The following is a 6,787-nucleotide window of genomic DNA, read 5'->3' as shown; positions in this document are numbered from 1 at the left end:
TCATTTAAATTGTATGGACATTTGCGATTATATGACATTCAGAAAACCCAAACAGAGTATATTATCTTTGAGACTATTATATGATTAAAAATATAACGCACCTAATGCATGGCATTCACATAAAAAAAATTTGAAAAATCTCTAAAAGACAGACATTAACACATAACTTACCAGCAACACAACATCAGATGAGCATCTAACTTTAGCATCTGTGATAAAGCAATACAAAAATACACACACACCTACAGGTATTTATCTTCTGCAGGTTACATGTCCTTTACCCATTTATAAACTCTGGTAACGTTATACTTTACTATTTTTGAAAGGTAATAAAGATTGCGATTTTCTTACCTGATTTTGCCCGTATGTTTGCAGAACCTCGCAGATCACATCTGACCCTTCCTGTGTTCACATTCCAGTTTTTGTTCTCCGTTGACATGTCACGACTCAAATTCGCTCAAAATAAACATTTTACAGGCATATATAAAATAATTCAGGATCGGCCGAGCATTTTCAATGAGCAGCAGCTCACAGTCAGCCGCCTCACTCAGAAAGACGATAATAACGGTCATATTTTCAAATATGCACAGTTTCATTGGCCAGTTTCCTGGATGACAGCCAGATTAACCAATCATGATCAAAGCAATAAGGTAAAACAACCAATAGGAATTGTTTCAGCGTGGTAACACAGTGAAATGTATTTAGTTTTATTGTTGTTAATGATGATAATGGCCGAATTCCAAACAGCGTTTTTGCGCCCTTGAATGGCACTTCGGGAAGGGGATGCCATTTGTAGGGACTTTCCAAACGAAAGTGAACAACTGAATCCGGAAGGGCCCTTCCAGAAGTCCGTTAGCGAAGGGAACATGCCATGGTCACTTCATGGAAGTGATTTCCATTTGTGATCGTGTGATCTTCAGTTAGAAGATCTTGCAACGCATTTTAAAGCAAAGTTGTGGTTGATTTTGACTTCTCATACAAACGTAAGTAGAACCGGCTAATTAAATTTTTTTTATTTTAATCTAATACAAAATATTTTTCGTCAGAAATTTTCTAGGGTGACCATACGTCCTCTTTTCCCTGGACATGTCCTTTTTTTGGACCAAAAAATGTGCGTCCGGCCAGGATTTCTTAATCGCCCAAAATGTCCGGGATTCGGTTTAATCGATTTAATACATTATAAAACCAAAACAAGCAAGCAAAAAAAAAAAACCTGGCTCCAAAGTCCCCTTTTCAAATGAGAGCAAGTTTTGTATTTCATTTGGAAACCAAGGTCCTAGAGTCTGGAGGAAGGGTGGAGAAGCTCATAGCCCAAGTTGCTTTTAGTCCAGTGTTAAGTTTCCACGGTCTGTGATGATTTAGGGTCACTGCACCCGTTTACCAAGACATTTTGGAGCAGTTCATGCTTCCTTCTGCTGACCAGCTTTTTGAAGATGCTGATTTCATTTTCCAGCAGGATTTGGCACCTGCCCACAATGCCAAAAGCACCAAAAGTTGGTTAAATGACCATGGTGTTGGTGTGCTTGACTGGCCAGCAAACTCACCAGACCTGAATCATCACAATTAAAAGAACCAAAGACTTAAACTACTTCAGTCTGTGTGCACTGAATTTATTTAATACACGAGTTGAGTCTTTGTCAAGGTAACATTTGGTCAGTCATTCCCTTCGCCAAGGGAGTTCCAAACACTTAAATGAGACAGTAATGCCCTACACCCTTCAAAGAACACACTTCAAGGGCTCTGCCCTTCGGGAGTAGGGCATAGGGATGCTCACTTCCGTTTAGAATTCGCTCAAAATGTTAACGTTGTTTCAACATTGAAACAACAACTGTCATTATTTCAACCATATTTCAATGTTGAAAGTTGGTCATGTGCTGGCTGGTTTTCAACCGTTCAGCATTAAATGTTGTATCAACGTCGTTTCAACGTTAAAATAACAACTGACCTTATTTCAACCATACTTCAACGTTGAAGGTCGGTTATGTGCCGGCTGGGGCAGATGGAGACTGACCGTTCTCTCAAATGACAATGAGAACCAAAACAAGGATTTCCATATGATTATTACTTTTATTTTGTTGTTTGTTCATTTGAATAGTTTGTTTAAACACCACCAACAAAAATAGCTGCTTGCTTAAGCATTTCTAATTTTAGACTGCAGTTCTGTGACTGTGCCATTGGAAGTGTGCTATAGCATATATGTCATATTGTGTCCTTGTACGCACTCCAGTCTGGTTGTAATACACTGAACCGTGATCGTATTTGCCTACATTTTGAACTGTAATGAATTCTAAACTACTATAGGGAAGATTATTTTACAACAGTGGCCTTATGTTACACTGAAATGTTGTAATACTGTAGTATAAAGGCTTTTTAAATGCAGTAGAGTTTTTGCAGTGTCACTGCACCACATTGCAGTTTAACAGCTCAGCACAGAATCGATTCTTCTGGATAGCAAATCAATAACTTGACCGTACCCTGGCTGCATCATGGAAAACAAGAAAACCGACAAGAATAAGCTATATCCTCCAGTACAGACTTAACTGTACTTATGGGGTGCATATAGCAGAGACAGTGGCCAGTGCTGTGTATACCTGATAGTCACTTTTGTAATTTTAGTAATTTTTTGTTGTTGCTGCTGTAAATATATAACATAAATGTTTTTACAGGTGCTTCTGCTGCTTCTGTATCTGTGTGTTTGCAGTATTGTTAAACAAAGGTAAGTGTAACCATTTCCATTGGATGTGTGTGTACAAATATTTTTATCAGTATCAAAAATTATTATTATTTTTATTATTATTTTAATGATTTTCAAAGGCTTGACTCTCATTTTCAGCATGTCTGCAGGTCACTGTTGAAGGTGAAGTCGGAGGCTCTGCTCTCTTGCCCTGTTCTTCTATTGGCAACGGCCTTAAAAATGAAGATGTAACAGTTTATTGGAGACATAATAGCAGCCAAAATGTTTATGACAAAATTGAGGGTAAAGGATTGGTGGAGAAGCAGGACCTGGCGTACAATAACAGAGTTGAAACCTTCCCTAATCAGTATATGAAAGGAAACTTCTCACTCAAACTCAACAACCTTCAATATAAGGATGCCGGAAAGTACATCTGCTACATCACAAAGGCACATAAAAATCCAAGCACAAAGGTATGTAAAAAATGATAAACATTTTTTACAAGTTTTTTAAACAAAAGTTTGTATTTATTTAAACATTATCAACTTTAATACAGTTTGTTAGAGACTGATTAACCCATAGCCTAACATATCAAAGCCTCTATACTGAAAAGCCTGCTGTACACAATCTACTACATGCCTATAATGATAGTTCATTCAAGTAAACTGTATTTTAGTATAACTGTAAAAACATCCATCTTCAGGTAATGGTTCCTTTTGTTTGCTTTTTTCCCACTGGGTGCTTGAGTTTCTGCCCTTTACTAAATTAATCAGAAGTGCCCCTCTCAACAATTATGAACAATATTGTGGTCAATAAAATAAAATACATTTTAATTATAATTAATATATGACATGAACAAAGGTTTTATTTTTATGCTTAAATGAAGCCTAGGTGCCACCTACAGTCCTATTATGTGAAGTGTAGGCCTGAAGGTTGACGTTTTTACAATTGTACTAAAAGACCTTTTACGTGATAAAAAGAAGTATCATTATGTGGACTAGTAAGAGTGTGTACAGCAGGTTTTTCAATTTAGAGGCCTTAGAACGCCTGAAATGGTATGGAGCTAATATTATGACAAAACAATTTGAATTTGAATTGTTAAATTTGAATTATTGACAAGTATTATTTAACAAAACTGAATATTATGTGGGATTTAAAATCGTTTTGAATTTGATTTTGATTTTAAATTAGAATTTTTTTTTTTACTTGAATATATAACATTTGAAATTTAACACAAATGCTTTTTTTAAGGCAGAGTTTTATAGACGTATTTTCAAACAACAGATTTTTTTGTTCTGAATTCTTAGACTGCAAATATCCAGTTTTTAAAAATACAGCTTCAAGTTTTCAAGATGAAGAAGAAATTCGGAACATCAAATTCAATTTTCTAAAATTCAAAACGTAGAAATTCAGATCGTACAGAAAGTAGGTCAGAGGTCATTCACAGCAAAGAGTAGATGATCTCCGAAAAGTGGAACAAAGCATTTTGGCTAATTGTCAAAGTGGCTTTAGGAAGGGAAGAAGCACAATAGATTCTGTGGTGAGACTGGAGACTGAAATAAGAAAGGCGCAAGCAAATAGAGAGTCTGTAATTGCAGTATTTTTCGATATAGAAAAAGCTTACGACATGATGTGGAAGGAGGGGTTATTAATCAAACTAAGTAAGATAGGGGTTGAGGGAAGAATGTTTAACTGGATCAAAGATTTTCTGTTCGGAAGGAAAATACAAATAAGGATTGGGGCGGATTTATCAGATCAATACATAGTTGATAATGGCACACCACAAGGCAGTGTGATAAGCCCATTACTTTTCATTATTATGATTAATGATGTATTTGGAACAGTTCCAGAAGATATAGGAAGGTCTTTGTTCGCAGATGATGGGGCGCTATGGAAGAAAGGAAGGAATATGGAATATGTTACTAGGAAAATACAGGAAGCAATTGATATAGTGGTGGAGTGGGGCTATAATTGGGGGTTTAGGTTTTCTATAGAGAAGACTCAGTCAGTCTTCTTTACCAGAAAAAGAATTCAGGAAGGACTAAAGTTAAGAATGTATGGGAGAGATTTAGAGAAAGTTGGAACTTTTAAATTCCTTGGAATTAATTTGGATTCACGTTTGACATTTGCAGATCATATCAGGAGAATGGAAGAAAAGTGCAAAAGAGTAATAAATGTAATGAGATGTTTGAGGGGAAAAGAATGGGGTGCAAGTAGATTATCAATAAAGAGAATATATGTGTCTCTAATTCGATCGGTGTTAGATTATGGGTGTGTGGTTTTTGGTTCTGCAGCTCAATCTCTGTTAAAAAAGCTTGATGTAATCCAGGCACAGGCCTTGAGGCTGTGTTGTGGAGCTTTTAAAACTACCCCAGTGTTAGCATTACAGGTAGAAATAGGAGAATGTCCTTTAGAAGGAAGCAGTTGATGGTAAATTATTGGGCAGGTTTACAAGGGCACAATGATTCACATCCTACTAAGGCAATGTTACAGGAGAGCTGGGAATATGGGAAAAGGCTAAATGATAACTTTGGTAGGATTGGAAATGACTCAGCTAAAGAATTGGGAGTTTTTAATTTGAGGATAAGTTGCACAGTAGTTTATCCAGAGACGGCTCCCTGGAAGTTAGTTTGGCCTGAGGTAGATTGGTTTGTGTTAGAGGAAAAAGGGAGGGCAAAGGAAGATATAAATCTAAAAATGGTCTTCAACAATCGGATAGCGGAAAAATATAATGATTACATACAGGTTTATACAGATGGTGCCAAGGAACCAGAGACGGAAGTAACCGGATTGAGTGTGGTGGTTCCAAGTAAAGGAATTGGAATTAATAGAAGAACATCTAATATGTTAGGGGTTTATACAGTGGAAATGCTGGCAATATTAATCGCTGTACGATGGGTGGAAAAGACAGGGCAGCATAACGTTTTGGTTTGTTCAGATTCTTCATCAGTTTTAGCAAGTATAAGGTCATTTTATTCAAAAAGTCGGCAAGATATACTGTTTGAAGTCCTACAGTCAGTTACAAGAATATATAACCAAGGAAGGCAGATCAAATTTTTATGGGTACCAGGACATGTAGGGATAAGGGGAAATGAAATGGCAGATAAATTAGCTAAAACGGCGTTAACAAAAGGAAACATAGAAATGCAAGTAAGTATCAGTAAAGCAGAGGTTAAAAGTGTGATATGGAAGACAATAAATCAAATGTGGCAAGAGAGGTGGGATAGAGAGGGGAAAGGAAGGCATTTATATCAAATCCAGAGGGATGTTAAATGTTCAGTGATTGGTAGTGGAAATCGCAGAGAGGAAACAGTCATATCTAGGTTAAGATTGGGACATTTTTTCTAAAATTCAAAACGCAGAAATTCAGATCGTACAGAAAGTAGGTCAGAGGTCATTCACAGGGAAGAGTAGATGATCTCCGAAAAGTGGAACAAAGCATTTTGGCCAATTAGAGCTGCAGTAGTTTTCTGGCGCGAGCGTGCGGCTCAGAAGGTCGCCATTCTTCTGCCTGATCATGAATCGCCCAGAGGTAAGTGATTTTTAAGCATTTATGGTTTATATTTAGATATTATGCTAGCGTTCCCAGCATGTGAAACATTTAAGCGGTCTCTGGTGTTTGTTTTAAAGTATATTTGGTGTAAAAGTGATTAGCATGCCACCGTGTCTATACTAGACGCGACTGCGCCGCGCCGCAACAGCTTGAAATGACAAAGCGGCCGTTGTAAAGAGCTTGGACTCTGCCAGAAATACAAGGGGAATCTGTTTGCTGTTGGAAATTTTTGCATTCAGTGTAGACACTATCACTGATTACAGTCAACGGGTTCTACTGTTTTCTGTCGCAGCACTTCGCACCTCTCACGTACAGTCTAGACCAGGTGTAAGCGTCATAACTCCAGAGACGGATTAAGGCACGGCCTACTGGGGCAGTACTCGGGGAACTAGGCCAGAGGGGGACCCAGCCGAAAAACCGCTCCTCCCGGAACGGGAGATTTTTGAGCCAAGTGGATTTTGAATGCAGCTTCCCAAAGACAAAAAAAAAAAAAGAAATAGCCAAATAATAGTTTTTATTTAATATACGATCACACCAGTGTGATTAGAACATTCAGTGCT

The 6,787-nt window shown here is 37.4% G+C and overlaps 1 protein-coding gene across 1 annotated transcript in view; it reads left to right on the top strand.

The window, feature by feature from the left end:
• The first annotated feature begins 5,788 nt into the window (after nt 1–5,788).
• Nucleotides 5,789–6,787, top strand: part of LOC107575585 (kelch-like protein 8) — a 10,585-nt gene continuing 9,586 nt past the window's right edge. Inside the window, exon 1 of the mRNA XM_016261939.1 lies at nt 5,789–5,824. The gene's annotated coding sequence lies outside the window, so the exon portion shown is untranslated. The remainder of the gene's footprint in view (nt 5,825–6,787) is intronic.

This window comes from Sinocyclocheilus grahami, unplaced genomic scaffold (genome assembly GCF_001515645.1).
Source record: "Sinocyclocheilus grahami isolate Dianchi unplaced genomic scaffold, SAMN03320097.WGS_v1.1 scaffold2737.1, whole genome shotgun sequence".
Taxonomy (NCBI): Eukaryota; Metazoa; Chordata; class Actinopteri; order Cypriniformes; family Cyprinidae; genus Sinocyclocheilus; species Sinocyclocheilus grahami.
Note: the sequence above shows the minus strand (reverse complement) of the source record. Positions and strands in the feature narration are given on the sequence as shown.